This window comes from Glycine soja, chromosome 2 (genome assembly GCF_004193775.1).
Source record: "Glycine soja cultivar W05 chromosome 2, ASM419377v2, whole genome shotgun sequence".
Classification (NCBI taxonomy): Eukaryota; Viridiplantae; Streptophyta; class Magnoliopsida; order Fabales; family Fabaceae; genus Glycine; species Glycine soja.
The window spans coordinates 27,717,927-27,739,161 of NC_041003.1; positions in this window are offsets into that span (position 1 = coordinate 27,717,927).

Sequence of the window (21,235 nt, forward strand, 5' to 3'; positions counted from 1 at the left end):
TTATGCTCTATTGGCCAAGAGAGGTCATTCTTGGTGGTGGTGGTCGTGAGGTTTCAAGAAGAAAGGGAGGATATTTTGTGTTGGGTGCTGGCTTGGAAGTTTGTTCTTACCTGCTTGTTTGAGTTCTTACCTTATTGCTTAAATGCTTGTGTCTTGCAACTTAAAACCACTCATTCTTCACCAATTTTCGTGCATTAAGTTGAGGTATGAAGGAGACAATTCTTACTCTTGTTTTCTTGCTTGCTCATAGAATAGTCTCCACTTTAGATATGTCGTAGGAGCATAGGAATACCTCTCCATAAATCAACACTTTAGATCTATTTTGTTGTAAATTCATGCAAACTTGTTGTAACTTGTAATTCTCTGTCATTTTGGGTGGTTCTTGTTGTGGGAAAGTGTTTGGTGTTATTGGGTTTTGATTTGGGTTGATTTGGAAGTCATTGGAGGTGAAAAATGCATATATCTTTTAGGTCTTCTAGTCGTCCACATGCTTAAGCGAGATGTTACTCACGCTTAAACATGTCTTTGCTTTTACAAGCACCACTGTTGTTGTCAGATGTTAGGACTTAAGCGCAAGAAATGCGGCACTTAAGCGCCAGGTGGTGGAGCTTAAGCGCATGGTAGGTGGCCCTTAAGCGCCACTATCTATTAGGCACATGTGATTGTATTCCAAATGGATTATGAGTTTGAATTTCCTTGTTGATCTGGGGTTTTAGAATAATATAAATGGGTTTTAAAGTTATGATTTAAGTATTTACTTTTACTAAGCATTGATGAGTTAGGAATTGAATCAAATTGAGTATGAACTATTCACATTTTAATCGTTATTACTAAATTGTTATTGGAATAAGTCTTGAGACCCTTATACTTTACCATGATTGAATGAGTCTACCCCAAATGGAGACCATTATACTTTAACATGATTTATTGACTATTGTGAATGGATTTATTTTAATTGCTTCTATTTAATTTTTATTGATTGAATTGGAGATCAAGAGAAATTGGGATCCTTGGGCAAATTGTGTGCTGAAGACCTTGATTGAGTGTGTGCTTATATATTGATGTGGTGTTGTTTGGTGTGATTAAGGGTTATGGGATACTTGAGGTGGGACAAATGGACTCAATGCATGAGTGCATATGTAGAAACTAGAATTTAATTCTCATGATAGTTAAGATTCATTGTGACAAATAATGAATAAAGACTTAATAAGAGTGTGAACATAATAAATTATTAGACATAGTAAATCTTAGGCACCTTTGCACATTGGAGTACATTCGTAAGGATTGGACTTAGAATAAGCCTTAGGACCCTTGCTTGGAGAACATGAGTCATGATAAACCCCACATAATATTGAGAGATGGAAGGATAACATATAATGTAATAAAACATGGGATGTGGCATGAATCCAATTCATGGAATGAGTAAGAATGCTTTAATGAATTGTTATGGATTATGATGTGTTGTTGTGGTGCATGATACATGTGTGTTTCATGAATTGAGTTTGATGTGTTGTAAGATCACGCTTGTTTGTGAGCACAAAAGGAGAAGGGAGAACCCTTTCTCAATTTAGTCATGGTTAAACCATGCAAAATGTGACAAAATTGTGATAAGGATAACATGTCGTTCAAGAAATATGATCTCTTTGTGATCACTAGCTGTGGAGACAAGTTTTGTAGAGATTATGTGAGGAGCTCTATCAATGTTGTGTGTTATGTTTGTGAAATATGGGATAACAATGGATTGACCACTTAAGATAGTGGGGGAGATGTTGATCTGCGTGCGATATATTAATAAGCTTATGTCGTTTAGTTGACTGTCATCTAGTACCATTGATAGAGAAGCCCACACAAACCTGCAAGGGACAATCCTAGTGGGGAAATTTGTTAAGGAGTCATTCCTCAGAGATTGGATGACCACACAGAGTGATACTCGGGGGATGGATATTTGACTTGCTATTTCTTAAGGGTATGGTGTTGAGTTTGTGGTTGTGTTTCCATAGTGTCAACTTGGCAATCTTGACAGATGCAAGACATAACTAGTTGGTGAGGGTCCGCCATTGTACTATGGTGAGGGTGTACTCCTAACAACCATCCAATTTAAATTATGTAAGACCACTGAGTTCTAAAAGTTCCAGTGACAACAGGCTCGCAATGTGATAAGTTAAAAATCTATTAGAAACGTGAATATGATTCGAGTGAGACCATGAGAGAACCACCTAGTGGTGGCAAGTATGTATGTTTGTGACCGTAAGGTTGTTTGCTTTTGGTTTTGGAGAAGATGAGTGACTAACTTCATACACCCTTTGTTTTTCAGAGAAGGATGAAGGGCTCGATGCTAATAACGAAGATCGGATGTGAAAGTTGCGATGAGCACTGAAGAAACAGTTGTACTTGTTTAAAAAGAATAAGGATCTACTGATGATGCCTCAAGAGTTTTGAAGTGAGTATTGAAATTCTGATACTGGGGACAGATGTCGTACCGGATGTCACGACATCACGCTTCAGAACATGCAGATTGTATTTGACTGTATGAACAGATTAAACAAGTAAATAACACAAGAGAATTGTTAACCCAGTTCGGTGCAACCTCACCTACATCTGGGGGCTACCAAGCCAGGGAGGAAATCCACTAAAATAGTGTTAGTTCGAAGATCTAACAGCCACTGTTTACAACCTTCTCACCTAACCACTACCCGTGCGACCTCTACCTAAGAGCCACTCTTAGATATGAGAACCCCGCTCACTCCCTCTCACTCACACTCCCGTGTTTACAAACAAATCAAAGACACACCAGAGATTGCTCTCTGAACAATAGAGATCAACTCTACACAAACTACAGAGATCAACTCTACACAAACTACAGAGATCAACTCTACACACTCAGGTCCAACACTTGATGTTAGGATAACATCAAGGTGGCTCACAAAAGACTCAAGTCCCAAAACTCACAAAATAACTCTTCAATCCCGGACTTGGTACAGAACTCGTGCAGCCTTCATGTTTATATAGCAGTGTGCGTATCTGGGCTGCAGCAACTTGCGCTGGATGAGATCTATCATTTTCCTGAAAATCTGCACTTAAAGATCTAAAAGATAAAGCTTGATCTTTTAGTTTTTATCTTTAATCTTTAATCCCTGAACGAACTATTCAAGTTTGTAATTCGAACTTTAATTATCTTTTAATTCGTTCCTAAAGATAGATCGCCAAATCTGTTGCTAACTACACATTACTCTGTTAAAGATATAACAGATTTATGTGTCCAGTATTTTCGGGCAGGATGTCCTGGACATTGTATCCGACATCGTGGATCCTGCACAATCTGTTAAAGATATAACAGATTTATGTGTCCAGTATTTTCGGGCAGGATGTCCTGGACATTGTATCCGACATCGTGGATCCTGCAGCTTCAATTCTTCATTTGACATTTTATCTTGCCTTGTGCATTGTGCAGCCCGATCTGATTCCTTGACATAACGTTGGACATCATGTGCAGCAACTCCAGCTTTCCTTCAATGTCTAAGTGCTTATGTTTTAACAAAATTTTAGCCAATCTTTTAAAAGCTCAGTAAAGCTAAGCACTAACAATCTCCCCCTTTGGCAAATTTTGTCTAAAACATACTTAGACACTTCCTGAGCAGGTACGAGCAGTTATGCAAGTGGGATCAGCAACTTTCATTATCAGAGTAATCAAGCACAGCGGTATCTGTAGTGGCGACAGCAAAATTCTGCAAGTTGCAAGTCGTTTCCAGGATGTCAAGACATCTCACGTGACATCAGCTTTCTGCTCCCCCTGTCTCCATGCTCTTACTGCAGCATCTTCTATCAGCTACTAGTGGTTACAGTAGCTTACATCAGTCATCATCAGCAGCAGCAGTCTCCCCCTCAAAATCATATACATACAACTCCCCCTCAAATACATACAACTCCCCCTCAAAATCATAAATCATGCATACATCGTATCCTACTACTCAAACTCATAAATCATGCATATAATACTATTACTCCCCCTTTTTAGACAGAATTTGGCAAAAGTAGGATGCATGAAATTAATGTGCAAATATTACAGACCAATAACTAGTAAAAGTAAAAGCAAAAAATAAAGGTCTGATGATCATGGGGTGGCCTCAGAATCATCATCATCGGATTCTGTATCCTCTGCTGCATCTTCTTCTTCCTCAGCTGCTTCTTCTTCTTCCTCAGCTGCTTCACCATCATCAATGCCACTGTCTGAGAGTCTTTTGATCAGGCGTTCCAGCTCCATTTTCTTCTCTGTGGTGGCTTTGATGGTTGCTTCCAGCACCTTGCATGTGTCCTTGAGTTCAGCAATCAAAGCATCCTTGGACACAGCACCTGAAGCAGCAGCTTTCCCTGATGTCGAGACAATGTCTGTGACATGTGTCCCCTCAAACAGTTTGTAATGCAGGGACAGAGCCGACTCTCTCTTCATCACAGAGTCAATGTTGTTTAACATATTGGGATGTTGACTCAACATAATGCCACACAATACAGTTGGGAAGGCAATGGGTAATTTGACAGCAAAAGATTCTGAATGCTTAACAGTTTGATCAAAAATATAGTTTCCAAAATTAAATTTGGACTTGGTTCCAACAGCATACAGAAATTTACCCAAACCTGTGGCAACAGTGGAAGTGTGATTGGTGGGTACCCAGTTTGCAGCCCCAATCCTGTGCAGGATTGCATACTTCACACTTAGCTTTCCTGCAGAAAGCTTCCCTTTCTTTGGCCAGTGCTGAACTCGTTTGGCAGTGATTTCCTTGGCAATTTGATGCTCAGAAACAACAATATCCACCACTCCATCAGTTGGTCTGCCTAGGTACTTGTTGATTACAGCAGGGGAGAATCTAACACATTTTCCTCTGACAAACACTTTCTGATAATCATCACTCTTTCTGTTTGTTATGTCAGAGGGAATGTTGACAATGAATTCCCTGACTAAGCTTTCATAGCAATCTCCCAACTTGGTGACAGTTTTCAGCAGTCCAGCAGCCTTGATGAGGTCCATGATCTCCTTGCAAGCCAAGGCATCTCTTCCCAGTTCTCTTTCAACCGCAAGTCTGCGTTGATATACATATTTCCACTTTTCAACATTGCCAATGGAGTGGAATGAGATGTTGTCCAATGGTGCATCAGGGACATTTCCAGGCACCTTTCTCCCAGATTTCTTGGCCCTCTTTGATGTCGAGACATCTAGTTCGACATCATCATCAGAATCAGATGAGGAAATTTCTTTCCTCTTCTTGGAGGGGATTGCAACTTTGCTCCATCTGGATGTGGTAGGAGTGATTGGTGTGCTCTTCTTCTGTGCCATAGTTTTGATTCGTCCAGACCTTGTAATGGGGGTTTTTCCCTTTCTGCTTTGAAGTCTTTCTGCAATGCCAGGTGCTAACTTGTTGGCAATGGGTTCCTCATCAGATTCTACTTCTTCTAGGTCAATGAGGTCACCTGGAGCAGGTTCTGGTGCCCGTGGTGCAGGGGTCTCCTCTGTGGCTTGATCCTCTTCCTCTGTTGATTCCTCTTCACTGGGTGAAGGGAGGACTTCAGCATTTGGAGTGGAAGATGTTGGAACATCTTTATCAGCATCAGGCACAAAAACATTTGGGGTGGAAGATGTTGGAACATCTTCATCAGCATCAGGAACAGAAGCATTTTTCAGAATGCTACTCACAATACTGCGGATCTTCTTGTCCATCTCCGTGTCTACTTCCCTAGGACTTGTTGCAAGGCTAGGGTTTTCAGAAATCTTCACTCCCTGTTGTCGTTTGGGGACCAGTTTCTCAGGAACAGGGGCTTGACCAGGAATTATTTGTATGGGTTGGATGTTGAATTCAGGTTGTTCCTGGTGCGGAGATGATGGTACAGAGGGTGAACCAGAAGCTAAAGTTTCTTTTGGTGAGGTAGCCATGGAGAAGCAGAGCCTTTGGAATGTTTTCGTAAATTTCTGAGAGCTATTGGGAAATGCTGAAGACGGGATTACCACGACAATATAAGTTTGAATGAGGAATGTAAAGGGACGTGTGAAGCAACGGTCAAATCTGTTTTGGCCCAGTAGTGAATGTGCTATAATCGTTTGAGCACATTCAGATAACAGTAATTGCTATAAATCCTCTAGCAGACAAATGCCCAGCTTGCCCCTCAGTTTTTCAAACTGATTTGCATCCAATGCCTTTGTGAAAATATCTGCTATTTGTTCCTCAGTGTCAACATGCTCCAGTGTGATAACTTTATCATCAACAAGCTCTCTAATATAGTGATGTCTAATGTCAATGTGCTTGGTTCTGCTGTGTTGAACAAGATTTTTAGAAATATTAATAGCACTCAAGTTGTCACAGTACAATGTCATGACATCTTGTTCGACATTGTACTCCTTGAGCATCTGCTTCATCCAAACTAGTTGTGAACAGCTGCTTCCTGCTGCAATATACTCTGCTTCAGCAGTAGATAGGGACACGCAGTTTTGCTTCTTGCTGAACCATGAAATAAGATTGTTTCCCAAATAGAAACATCCACCTGAAGTGCTTTTTCTGTCATCTGCACTTCCAGCCCAATCAGCATCACAATACCCAACCAGCATTGAATCTGAACAATGACAGTACATAATCCCATAGTCACTGGTGCCATTTACATATTTCAGAATTCTCTTTACTTGATTCAAGTGACTTATCTTGGGATTGGCTTGATATCTTGCACAAACACCTACTGCATAGGTGATGTCAGGTCTGCTAGCTGTTAAATATAGTAAGCTCCCAATCATGCTTCTGTACAGACTTTGATCAACACTGGTGCCAGCTTCATCTTTTGTCAGCTTCAAGTGAGTAGGTGCAGGTGTTCTTTTATGGCTGGCATTTTCCATCCCAAACTTCTTGACAATGTTCTTTGCATACTTGCTTTGTGAGAGGAATATGGAGTCTTCCATCTGCTTTACTTGGAGTCCCAGAAAATAAGTCAGCTCTCCAACAAGACTCATCTCTAATTCAGATTGCATCTGTTGGACAAAATGTCGAAGCATCTCATTCGACATCCCTCCAAACACAATGTCATCAACATATATCTGTGCTATCATCAAGTTTTCAGCATCTTGTTTGACAAAGAGAGTCTTGTCAATTCCTCCCTTCCTATACCCTTGCTGAGTAAGGAACTCTGTTAGCCTTTCATACCAAGCTCTTGGAGCTTGCTTCAATCCATAGAGAGCCTTCTTGAGCCTGTATACATGATCTGGATGAGTTGGATCTACAAATCCCTTTGGCTGTTCCACATAGGCTTCTTCATTCAGGTATCCATTCAGAAACGCGCTCTTCACATCCATCTGGTACAGCTTGAATTTGAGGATGCAAGCTACACCAAGTAACAATCTGATGGACTCAAGTCTAGCAACAGGAGCGAAAGTTTCATCAAAGTCTACACCTTCAATCTGAGTGTAGCCTTGAGCAACAAGTCTGGCCTTGTTTCTGGTTATAACACCTTCTTCATTGGTCTTGTTCTTGAAGATCCACTTGGTGCCAATCACATTAGTTCCCTCGGGTCTAGGAACTAGCTCCCAAACTTCATTCCTTTTGAATTGCCCCAATTCTTCTTGCATAGCATTGATCCAGAACTCATCAGTCAGTGCCTCTTTCACATTCTTGGGCTCAATTTTGGAGACAAAGCATGAATTGGAGACAATCTCAATCTCCCTTGATCTTGTAGTGACCCCTCTGTTTGGATCTCCTATAATCAGCTCCTTGGGGTGCATCTTCTGGATTCTAATGGAGGGTTTCTTGTCAGGTTGGTTGATGTTCGGTTCATCTGTAGCAGAATCAGAGTTTTCTGCATTTTCTGCACTTTTAGCTGTATCTGCTACATTGTCTCCCGATGTTCTGACATCTTCTTCGACATCCTTCTTTATTGCTGGAGTTAGATCATCAACAACCACATTGATGGATTCCATCACAGTTCTGGTTCTGGAATTGAATACTCTATATGCTCTGCTGTTTGTAGAGTATCCCAGGAATATTCCTGCATCACTCTTGGGATCCATCTTTCTCCTTTGCTCTCTATCTGCCAAAATGTAACATGGGCTTCCAAAGATGTGGAAGTGCTTGACAGTTGGCTTCCTCCCTTTCCAGATTTCATACAGTGTGGTTGGAGTCCCTCTTCTAAGTGTGACTCTGTTGTGGATGTAGCATGCTGTGTTCATGGCTTCAGCCCAGAGATTATAGGGAAGTTCTTTGGCATGAAGCATGACCCTAGCAGCCTCTTGCAAAGTCCTGTTTTTCCTTTCAACTATGTCATTTTGTTGTGGTGTAATGGCTGCAGAGAACTCATGAGTGATGCCTTCAGATGTGCAGAATTCAGTAAACTTGCTGTTATCAAACTCTCTGCCATGGTCACTCCTGATTCTCTTGATGACACAGTCTTTTTCTCTTTGAAGTCTTAGACTCAACTCCTTGAATACTTCAAAGGTATCTGATTTCTCTTTAATAAAGTTGACCCAGGTAAATCTGGAGAAATCATCCACAACAACATAGGCATACCTCTTTCCTCCAAGGCTTTCAACTTGCATAGGCCCCATCAAGTCCATGTGAAGTAGTTCCAGCACCCTGGAAGTGGTCTGATGTTGAAGCTTCTGGTGGGACATCTTGACTCGCTTTCCAATCTGACATTCACCACAGATTCTGCCTTCTTCTATTTTCAGATTGGGAATGCCTCTAACAGCACCTTTGTCAATGATTTTCTTCATGCCTCTTAAGTGCAGATGTCCAAATCTTTGATGCCATATTCTGACTTCATCTTCTTTGGAGGATAGACATGTGGAGGAGTAGCTGGTTTCTTGAGGTGTCCATAGGTAACAGTTGTCCTTTGATCTGCTGCCCTTCATTAGAACTTCACTCTTCTCATTTGTCACCAAGCATTCTGACTTTGTGAAGTTTACATTGAATCCTTCATCACACAACTGACTGATGCTGATCAGGTTTGCAGTCAGTCCCTTCACCAGCAGTACTCTGTTCAGACTAGGAAGTCCATCATGGACTAGCTTTCCCATTCCAATGATCTTTCCTTTAGAACCATCTCCAAATGTCACATAGCTAGTGGAGCAAGGTTCAATGTTCACCAGGAATTCTTTAACTCCTGTCATGTGTCTGGAACAGCCGCTATCTAGGTACCAATCTTCCTTAGCTGATGCTCTAAGTGAAGTATGAACAACAAGACTGACAGTCTTGTGTTTTGGAACCCACACCATCTTCCTTCCACTGCTGCTACTTTGAGTTCCATGATGTGGCTGGCCATGTAAATGATAGCAAAAGGGCTTTATGTGACCATACTTGCCACAGTAGTGACACCTCCACTTCTTTCTTTTGCTCCTTTTCTGCTGCGTTCCATGATGTCGAGACCGATGTTGTGACATCGTGGCTCCAGTGCTGTTTTTGGCAGGAACAAATTCTGTCATGGTTATTCTGCCAGCAGATTTATGATTAAGCCCAAGTCCTCTCTGGTTTCCAACATTCTTCCCAAGCTGTAGCACGTCATCAAGCATATCTGAGCCTTTATTCAGCATCTTTATTGGTTTTGTCATGTTTTCCAGTTTAGAGTTCAGAAAACCAACTTCTCCTTTAAGCTCAGAGATCTCCTCTTCATGTGCCTCTTTCTCAGCCTCCAGATTTGCAATGACCTTCTTCAGTTGTGCTTCTTGCTGAAGAATCTTCTCACTTTTGATGCATAGTTCTCTATAGGATATAGCAAGCTCATCAAAAGTGATTTCACTATCTGTATCGCTTGAATCTTCAGCAGATTCAAATCTCCCAGTGAGTGCATTCACATCTCTGTCAGAATCACTTTCTTGTTCACTCTCTGTATCATCAGACCGACATACAGAAAGTCCTTTCCTCTGCTTCTTGAGATGAGTGGGACATTTAGCTTTGATGTGTCCAAAGCCTTCACACCCACGGCATTGAATTCCTTTGCTGTGACTGGGCTTTTCATCTGACCTTTTCTGGTATTTACTACCTTTCCTGATGTCGAAAGGGATGTTCCGGACATGTGGTTTCTGCCTCCTGTCCATTCTGTTCAGCACTTTGTTGAACTGCTTTCCAAGGAGCACAACTGCGTTAGTCAGACCTTCATCAGTATCTAGGTCATACTCATCTTCTTCTCCTTCATCATTGGACACGAACGCCAGGTTTTTGCTCTTCTTTTCAGCCCTATCCGAGAATCCTAGCTCAAAGGTTTGAAGGGAACCAATGAGTTCATCTACTCTCATGTTGCAAATGTCTTGGGCCTCCTCTATTGCAGTGACTTTCATGTCAAATCTCTTAGGCAAAGATCTGAGGATTTTTCTCACCAGCTTTTCGTCTGTCATCCTTTCTCCCAAGGCAGTGCAAGCATTGGCAATTTCAAGAATGTTCATGTGGAAGTCATGAATACACTCTTCCTCCTTCATCTTCAGATTTTCAAATTTTGTAGCCAATAGTTGCAATCTGGACATCTTCACTTTGGAAGTTCCTTCATGAGTGGTTTTCAGGATCTCCCATGCATCCTTGGCCACTGTGCATGTGTTGATCAGTCTGAAGATATTCTTGTCAACTCCATTGAATAGAGCATTCAAGGCTTTGGAGTTTCCAAGTGCCAATTCGTCCTCTTCTTTTGTCCAGTCTTCTTCTGGCTTTAATTCATCAGTGGGCTTTCCTTCTGTGTCCAGCATCCTGGGATGTTCCCAGCCTTTGATGACAGCTTTCCAGGTTCTGCTATCCAGTGATTTGAGGAAGGCCACCATCCTTGCTTTCCAGTATTCATAGTTGCTTCCATCCAGTATTGGTGGTCTGTTCACTGGTCCTCCTTCTTTCTCCATGTTCATCAGAATTTATCTCCCTAGATCTCACTCAGTGATTTCGAGTGCCCGCTCTGATACCAATTGAAATTCTGATACTGGGGACAGATGTCGTACCGGATGTCACGACATCACGCTTCAGAACATGCAGATTGTATTTGACTGTATGAACAGATTAAACAAGTAAATAACACAAGAGAATTGTTAACCCAGTTCGGTGCAACCTCACCTACATCTGGGGGCTACCAAGCCAGGGAGGAAATCCACTAAAATAGTGTTAGTTCGAAGATCTAACAGCCACTGTTTACAACCTTCTCACCTAACCACTACCCGTGCGACCTCTACCTAAGAGCCACTCTTAGATATGAGAACCCCGCTCACTCCCTCTCACTCACACTCCCGTGTTTACAAACAAATCAAAGACACACCAGAGATTGCTCTCTGAACAATAGAGATCAACTCTACACAAACTACAGAGATCAACTCTACACAAACTACAGAGATCAACTCTACACACTCAGGTCCAACACTTGATGTTAGGATAACATCAAGGTGGCTCACAAAAGACTCAAGTCCCAAAACTCACAAAATAACTCTTCAATCCCGGACTTGGTACAAAACTCGTGCAGCCTTCATGTTTATATAGCAGTGTGCGTATCTGGGCTGCAACAACTTGCGCTGGATGAGATCTATCATTTTCCTGAAAATCTGCACTTAAAGATCTAAAAGATAACGTTTGATCTTTTAGTTTTTATCTTTAATCTTTAATCCCTGAACGAACTATTCAAGTTTGTAATTCGAACTTTAATTATCTTTTAATTCGTTCCTAAAGATAGATCGCCAAATCTGTTGCTAACTACACATTACTCTGTTAAAGATATAACAGATTTATGTGTCCAGTATTTTCGGGCAGGATGTCCTGGACATTGTATCCGACATCGTGGATCCTGCACAATCTGTTAAAGATATAACAGATTTATGTGTCCAGTATTTTCGGGCAGGATGTCCTGGACATTGTATCCGACATCGTGGATCCTGCAGCTTCAATTCTTCATTTGACATTTTATCTTGCCTTGTGCATTGTGCAGCCCGATCTGATTCCTTGACATAACGTTGGACATCATGTGCAGCAACTCCAGCTTTCCTTCAATGTCTAAGTGCTTATGTTTTAACAAAATTTTAGCCAATCTTTTAAAAGCTCAGTAAAGCTAAGCACTAACAAGTATATAAGGGTTGAGTTTTCTTTGAGTCATTGCTCTAAGTCTCAGTCTTTTCTTGTACAATAAAGGATAGATTAGGTTTTAATCTTATGTTGTTATCATTCTTTCGTATGTGACATATATTACATATCTAATTTCAAGAATGTAGACATGTGTTATAATTGTATAGTGTAGTTGCTTAACAAGGCATAATTGAGAATGTACAAATGAGCTTTTATTATATTGTATTGGTTTAATGAAAATTAAATTTTTATAAATCAAATTGTTTCTTATTGAAAGATATGATGTTGATGGATGCCTTATTTTATGTATAACGAGTATTATCTTAATATGACTTATCATTTTACGGGATCTCCGGTAATAACATTTTTTAAAAGCAATGACAAAATGTTATTCATTATTTTGAAAAAGGATGTTGGAAAATTCGTTCTAAATTAATTCCTTTACTTCATAATGTTGCAAATAAATTAAGAAAAATCATAATAGTAACTAAGGGTGTTACAATAGATGAGGACTTAATTTTTTCCACTAAAGGAGAAAAACGTTTGTCTTCCCATGCACCATACTGAAGCCCAAATATCTCTCCAAATTATGAGTAAAATTATTATGAGAAATATTAAACAACTTCCTCCTTCTCCTAGCAATCACACCTTTAGACGCAAAATCTTTGGACTTCCCAAACTCTTCACCTTGATTTAGAGCAAAATATGTCCAAGATATTAGTAATAACTCTCATCATGGATGGATTGGCTCTAGAAAAGAGAGTAACATCATCTACGAAAAAGAGATGAGATATTGAGGGGGACCTCTCTTTAATTGGAAAGGCTCCCAAGAACCATCATCCATATTGCTTCCTTAATCAAATAACCAAACATTTCCCATACACAAAAGAAAAAGGTACAAAAATAGCAAACCCCCTTGACGTAGTCCTCTCTTTGGAACAAAAGAGAAAGACCTTTTGCCATTCCACAATAAACAAAGAGCAGAAGAGGAGATATTATGCATAATTAAAGAGACAATATTTTTTAAAAACCCAAGTCAACTAACATCCTCTTCAAAAATCTTCAATTCACTCTATCATACACTTTTTCAAGGTCTAATTTAAAACAACATCCCCCTTTTGCCTCCTAGTCCTTGACAAAGAATGAATAATCTCTTACAAGATGATTGCACAATTTGTAATACTTCTCTCAGGGATAAAGCTACTTTTGCATATGACTAGTGAGGCGGTCCAAGCAGGTGTCACTCTATTCACCAAGACAATAGAAATTAGCTTGTAGATAACATTACACAAACTAATTGCTCAAAAGTCCTTTAAACACTAGGGATTGTGATGGTTTTGAATAAGAACAATCAAAGTTTCATAAGTAGAAGGATCAACCATACCTATCTCAAAGGCCCTCTTCACAAAATCCCAAACATCATCACCAATCAAGTCTCAAAACATTTTATAAAAATAGGTTGAAATCCATCAAGGCTAGGCGCCTTGTAGGATTTCATACCCATGAGAGCCTGATAGACCTTTCCCTTAGTGATTGACTCCCTCAGCAATCTCATTATAGAAAATAAAAAATAAAGGAAAAGAAATCTTAAAAACAATAAAAAAAAGATGGATGACTTAGTCCAATGTTCAAGTGACGTAAATTGTAAAACATAAACTGAATATTTTAACCAATGCAGTCAAACTTGATCAAAGAAAAAAACCTAACTAATTGAATTTAGTTCATGTAGTCAAATTTGTCTAATAAAACAAAATGAATAAATACTCTTTATTCTTAGAGGTAGGAAGTGGTTCTCATTTGGAAGATTCATTAGCGTAGGCTAAGTTGGAAGTCATAACATAAGAATGATTATTGTATAAGAATCAACTCTTAAAGTAAAATTATTATTATTTTAAACAAAAATTATAAAGATGTGAGGTAATACATGAGTCCATTTTAAGTACTTAAGTGATTTCATTATTAGAGAAAAATTTATTGGAATTCCTAAATATGACATAATGGGACCCACCAAGATTAAGTTTTTTAGCAACTATGACAAAGTTATTTTAGAGTAGTTTCATTATTATATTTTTTTGAATTTTATATATTAGATATAAGAACCGCGTAAATTGATATGGTATATTTTTTGTTGATCAAAGTAAAAATATGAAAAATATCCAATTACACTTATATTTTTTATAGGATTATAGTATGTAAGTGACACAACCAAAGTTGTGTTTTATCTTCTATTTTATAGGTATCTAGAAAAAATCTTCTATTTTATAGGATTATGAATTGAGAATTAGTAATTTTGTATTTGTAAATTCAATTTTGTTAATCAAATTATGTTTTTTTAATAGATAGTCTTAGATATGAATTCTATTTATCTCTTATTATTTGTTTCAGTCATGCTAATAAATTTAGTTTAAAACTTTTAACTTAAGGGAAACAATTATTCATATAGTACTATATAATAAAAATTATTTTAATGTATGTAGTTTGAATAAAAGGTTAACCATTAAATACTAATTTTCATGCTAAGTACAGTTTATTGAAATTTGGTTGATATATTGAATATTTGATTTTTGATTAAATATATTTGACTATGTTAATAGTGTTTGTTTGGTAATTAATTAGTTTATTAAGTATATTTAGTTTAAAAATTTATTTAATAAAGGACATAATAAAATCTTTTTAAAGTTAATTAAATCAAACATTTTTTTATCATTCTACTTGTGATTTTTATCTTTTTTTTTTGTTTTCACTTTTATTTACTTTCCAACAAAAAATTATCAATCGAAAATTTGTCTGAATTATATAAACAATTAAGAAAATTACCATGAATATATATTTGATTTACTTAAATCATGCAATCTTATATGAATTTTTATTTTCTATAATACCTTAATTAACTTATTAGTTTTCCTAGAATAGGTTTTAAAATTAAAATAGACAATTATCATGTGATCCAAATAATAAATAAAATATATTATTTATTAATTGTGATATATTTAAAACATTAAAACTATGCAATCAACTACAAGTGTAAAATATAAAAATATGCATACAAACCATAATAAATATATTTAATTAGCAAGACACATAATTTTATTATAAATAAATAACTTCATTCAATTTTTGTTATCCCAAATCAAGTATATAAACAAAAACAAAAATAAAAAATGAACAAAATTAACTTATTTTAAAAGAAAGTAAAGAGGAAACACGAAAGACATCAAAGTGAATGAGATTTTATTTAGGACAACACTTCCAATAATAACAATTTTATAGAATATATATGTATATAAAAATATTTATTGGCATACCTGTTAACATACGCTCATTAAAATTTAAAATAAATAATTAATACTATATTAAAAATTCAAATAATATAAAAAATATTTCTATAAATTATAAAATATGAATTTAATGTTGGGATTCAATCAAATTTCAAATATTGGGATTCAATCAATCAACCTAATTTAATTCTAACAGACAATTATCAATCATAACTACATGTTTTCTATCCATGTAGAGAAAAATTATTGCTTAAAGAAGAATAAAATCCCATTGTGTTCTCATACTCAAAATCATGATAAAAAACTAAATGCGGAAGCATACTTGGATTAGCCATAATGGAATGATGAAAGATTGATGAGGATCAAGATTGATTTTATGATCTTCCAAATTTAGAGAGCCATTTTGTTCTTCTTTGAACTTTTTTCTTTTGATGGGAGATAAAGAGAAAAGAAAAACGAAATTGTACGTCTTTCGCTCCTCTCTACAAACGGGGGACATAACCTCTTATGTTAGCAATTGTCATCAGTTACCCCCAAATTTAATAATTATAATTTGGCTCCTCATCAAATTATAATATCACTAATGATATTTACACAATTAACCTTTCATGACATATATGCCCTTAGCCATAATTTTATATTGATTAGACCACTTTAATATTTGGCTAATAAAATAATGGCTCTAAATCATTCAATTATGTGATATATACATACACACACACACACACACACACACACACACACACACACACACACATATATATATATATATATGTGTGTGTGTGTGTGTGTGTGTGTGTGTGTGTGTGACCCAAAATTGCTAACAATCTCCCATTGGTCACAAATATATATATATCCTTACAATTCTTATGAATGTGTTAGACTTTATGAGCTCAAAATTTGCCATTACATGCCTTGAGCATATTCCAAAAATCTTGTCCATTGATTACATCCGCACGTAGAACCAAAGCAGTTTTTATTGTATCAATCACAACTAAACCCATCAATGATCACTAATGCTAACAGAATCAAATGACATAGACTCATCATGAAATGTGTAGCATGAAAATTACGTGAAGGTGGCTTGTACACGTCTATTTTCAACTTATCATACTTTACCTCAATGAGATCATTTAATAACCTTAATGTACAAAGTGTAATAATTGAATAATATATATATATATATATATATATATATATACATATATATAACCAAATATATTCAAAAGTCAATGTATACATAAAATCTAACATAGAACTTAAAAGTGACTAACTCTGACTAAACCAAAGATTCCTCGAACTGTAAAACACCCATGTGAGCAACATGCTCATGAAAGACCTTAGGTGAAAGTCCCTTAGTAAGAGGATCTACTATCATGGAGTTTGTCCCTAAGTGTTTTATAGAAATTTGTCCACTCTGTATCCTTTCCTTAACAATTAGGAACTTGATGTCAATATATTTCGACTTGGTCGAGCTCATATTTTTGTTAGAATATAATACAACTGATTTATTGTCACAATATAACTGGTCTTTCAATTCCTTCCACAATTTGCAGCCCTATGATAAAATTTCTCAACCATATTCCATGATTTGATGCCTCATAGCATGCCACAAATTCTGCTGCCATAGTGGATGAAGTAGTAAGGGTTTGCTTGGCACTGTGCCAAGAAACCGCACCACCAGTTAACATGAAAATGTAACCTGAAGTGGATCTCAAACTATCTAGGCATCCTGCAAAATCCGAGTCAGAATACCAAGTGATCTCCAACTGATCTGGCCTCTTGTATGTGAACATATGATACTTTGATCTCTTCAAATACATCATAACTCTTTTGGCTACTTTCCAACGATCCATTCATGGATTGCTTAAATATTTACCTAATACCCCAACTATGTATGCTATATCCAGACGCGTACATACTTGGGCATACATCAAAGTCCCTACAGCTGATGCATAAGGAATCTTCTGCATTTCCTGAATTTCCAAATTTCCTATTGGGCACTGTTTGAGACTAAACTTGTCTCCCTTAGCAACTGGAGTATCCTCGGATTTACATTCCTGCATGCCAAACCTTTTAAGTACCTTTTCGATATAACTCCTTTGTGATAATCCTAGAATACCTCAAGATCGATCTCGGTGTATCTGAATTCCTAATACAAAGGAGGCATCACCAAGATCTTTCATTTCGAAGTTTCTTGATAGAAATCTCTTGGTTTCGTGCAACATGCCTATATCATTAGTGGCAAGCAGTACGTCATCAACATATAATAAGACCAGGAAAATGTACTTGCTCCCACTTAATTTGTGATACACACAATCATCAACAAGATTTATCTTGAAACCAAATGAGAGAATTACTTGATGAAATTTTTTATACCATTGACGAGATGTCTATTTTAGCCCATAAATAAATTTTGTCAGTTTGCAAATCATATTCTTTGGGTCTCTTGACACAAAGTTTTCTGGTTGCACCATATAAATTGTCTCATCAATGTTGTCATTGAGAAATGTCATCTTGACATCCATTTGACGAAGCTCCAAATCATAATGTGCAACAAGAGTCATGATTGTCCTAAAAGAGTCTTTCAATGAAACTGGAGAGAAAGTCTCTTTAAAGTCAATCCCTTCCTTTTGGGTATAGCCCTTCGCCACAAGATGAGTCTTATACCTCTCCCCATTACCTTTGGAATCCCGCTTGGTCTTAAATATCCATTTGCAACCAATGGGTTTCGCACCTTCTAGTAATGGACAAGTTCCTAAACCTTGTTGTCTTGCATGGACTTATAGTCCTCATTCATTACTTCAATCCACTTTTCTGAGTTGAAATCTTGCATGGCTTGAGGGAAGTTGACTGAGTCATCTTCCATCATACCATTATTTTCCTCATGTTCCTTGAGAAATACCACATAATCATTCAGAATAGTACTTCTCTTTTCTCTTGTAAATCTTCACAAAGGTACTGGCTCATGAAGCATAGGTTCTTGAGGATCTTGAGTTTGTTCTTCATGAACGACCAAATTATCTTGATGGGAGATTCAATAACAATATCTTGTAGAGGTTTTGAATTTGTTTTATCAAAAGCAACTTTATGAATCGATTCTGGAATTGTTACTGATTCTTCCTCTAAGACAAAGTCTTTAACCTTATTCTTCCTCCCAAACTCAATATCCTCAAAGAATGTGGTGGTTCTCATCTCAAAAATTGTCTTTAATTTGGGATCATAAAATTTATAGCCCCGGATCTTTCAAAATAACCAATAAAGTAGCAGCTCACTGTTCGGGAGTCCAATTTCCTTTCATTTGGCTTATAAGGCTTTGCCTCAACTGGACATCTCCATACATGAAAATGTTTCAGACTAGGCTTTCGCCCAACCCAAAGCACATAAGGTGTTTTGGCAACTGCCTTGGTTGACACTCTATTTAGAATGTAAGCTCCAGTCTTTAGTGCCTCTCCCCAGAGTGACTCTGGTAAATTAGAATGACAAATCATGCTTCTTACCATATCCTTAAGAGTTTTGTTTTGTCTTTCAGTCACACCATTCATGCTAGGTGACCCCGACATGGTGTACTGTGGGATGATTCCACATTCCTCTAGGTACCTAGCAAAAGGTCCCGGACGTTGTTCACCTGAACTGTTATATCTGCCATAGTATTCACCACCACAGTCAGATCTAACACTTGATTCTTTTGTTGAGTTGATTTTCAACTTCAACTTTAAATGTTTTGAACACATCCAGAGATTGTGACTTTTCATGTATAAGAAATAGGTATGCATATCTGGAGTAATAATATATGAATGATATAAAATATTGTTGACCATTCCATGAAGGTGTATGAAATGGCCCACAAATGTTTGTATGTATCAATTCCAAGACGTTTGTAGCTCTATATGCACCTAATTTCTTGCTTTTGGTTTGTTTACCTTTTATGCATTCAACACAAACATCAAAGCTTATGAAATCAATGGAATCCAAGATTTCATTTAACACAAGTCGTTCAATTTTGTTCTTAGAAATGTGACCTAAGTGCTTATGCCATAATGCTCCTGAGTTTGTATTATCAATTTTACGCTTAGTACCACGTAATTCCGCATTAAAGGATTCACCATAAGAAGCTACAATATCAAGTAAATATATATTATCATAAGCCAAGAGTGAACCAGTTCCAACAATATCTGAATTAAAAGACAACCTAATCACGTTGTTTTCAAATGAACACAAATAACCCAATTTGTCCAAATAAGAAATTGAAATCAAATTCCTTCTAAATGACGGTACAACAAAAGTATCTTTCAAATCCAAATAAAAATCAGTACATAATAATAATCTAAAATGCCCTATAACTTCCACCTCCACCGATTTACCATCTCCAACATAGATCCATCTTTCATAATCAATTGACTTCCGGTAGCTTAGGCAATCCTGCATTGAAACACTGATGTTAGAAGTGACACCAGAATCTAACCACCAAGTGTTTTTAGGTACTGAAGCTAAATTGACCTCAGAACAGACCAAAGTAAGAAACATACCTTTCTTTGCATGCCAAGCATGATATTTGGTACATTTCTTCTTTACATGTCCAGGCTCACTGCAAAAGAAACAATTGTCACCTTGATTTTGTTTCTTTTGTACTAAACCTTTAGCAGCTTCATTCTTGAGCTCCTCAGTTCTTTTTCTTTTGCCCTTGTATTTAGAGGTACTCACAACATGAGCAGGTCCTTTCTTGCTTCGGCCTTTGCTCTTCTTGCACACAGTATGAAATGAGCTCATTAAGAGACTATTTCTCCTTTTGACAATTATAAGAGATCTTAAACTGACTGAACTGTGAATAAGCAAGTCTTATAGCTTAAGCTTTAGTGCCCTTAATTTTGATGCAATATTTGACATTCCCATAATGTATTCCTTGACAATTCCTTTGCATTAAGTTCTGAAGAAGAGTACTTGTTTCCGCCTTATCACTTCTTGCAAAGCGCTTTTCAATTTCAGCAAGGAATTCTTTGCACTAGTTATATCATTTGAAACAGTGCCCCTAAAGACCTCGGGAATGCCGCACTTAACGATCATAAGACTCATGCGATTTGAGTGATCCCACTTCTCATGAAGTTTCCTCTGTTCAGAGGTACTGGAATCCATAGGAGAAAGGGGTTTCTCAATCCTTAATGCAAGGTCTAAATCCATGCAACCAAGAACAATTTGCATGTTCTGTTTTCTAGTCTTTAAAATTTGTACCATTAAGAACCGAAATCGAATTCAGATTAGCAGATACAGAAGAACAACTGAAAAGATCAAAACAAATAATACAATAAACTCACGTAACAATCATCAATGCATTTAAATAATGGTATATTCCATCTCAAGATATCTAGTGCACCATTAATATCAAGTCTTTGGATAGTAGTATTAATTGTTAGTGATATCCTTGTTGTAATGTTCAAACATTGATAATAAAAGCATATCAAATGACAAACCCATTTTTTGATTTGACTTATCATTCACATCCAAAACCTCATAATTATCACACGTTTTCACACGTGTGTATGTAAATTAGTTAAATGGTAACTTTCCTTTGGACCAATCACCATTCATATAAATAATCACACACATTAACATTTCTCATGAACAATCTACACAAGAGGGGTCACTTTTGTGATATCTTGATTCAATTAGCTCATCTAAATGCTAAACAATTAAAATGATATACCATAGCTAAATTTTGAACATTGATGCACTAAATCCAAAATTAAAACATTTCTAGAGTAAATTCTTTTAACTTTGTTTATTTATTTTAAATTTCAGAAGCCCATGATTATTATTTTAATTTACTGTAGTGGTCTCTAACAGTAAGAACGAGCACAAAGTACATGAAAATATATAAAATATCTAAAGTTATTTGCTTGATCTTACCAACAATAT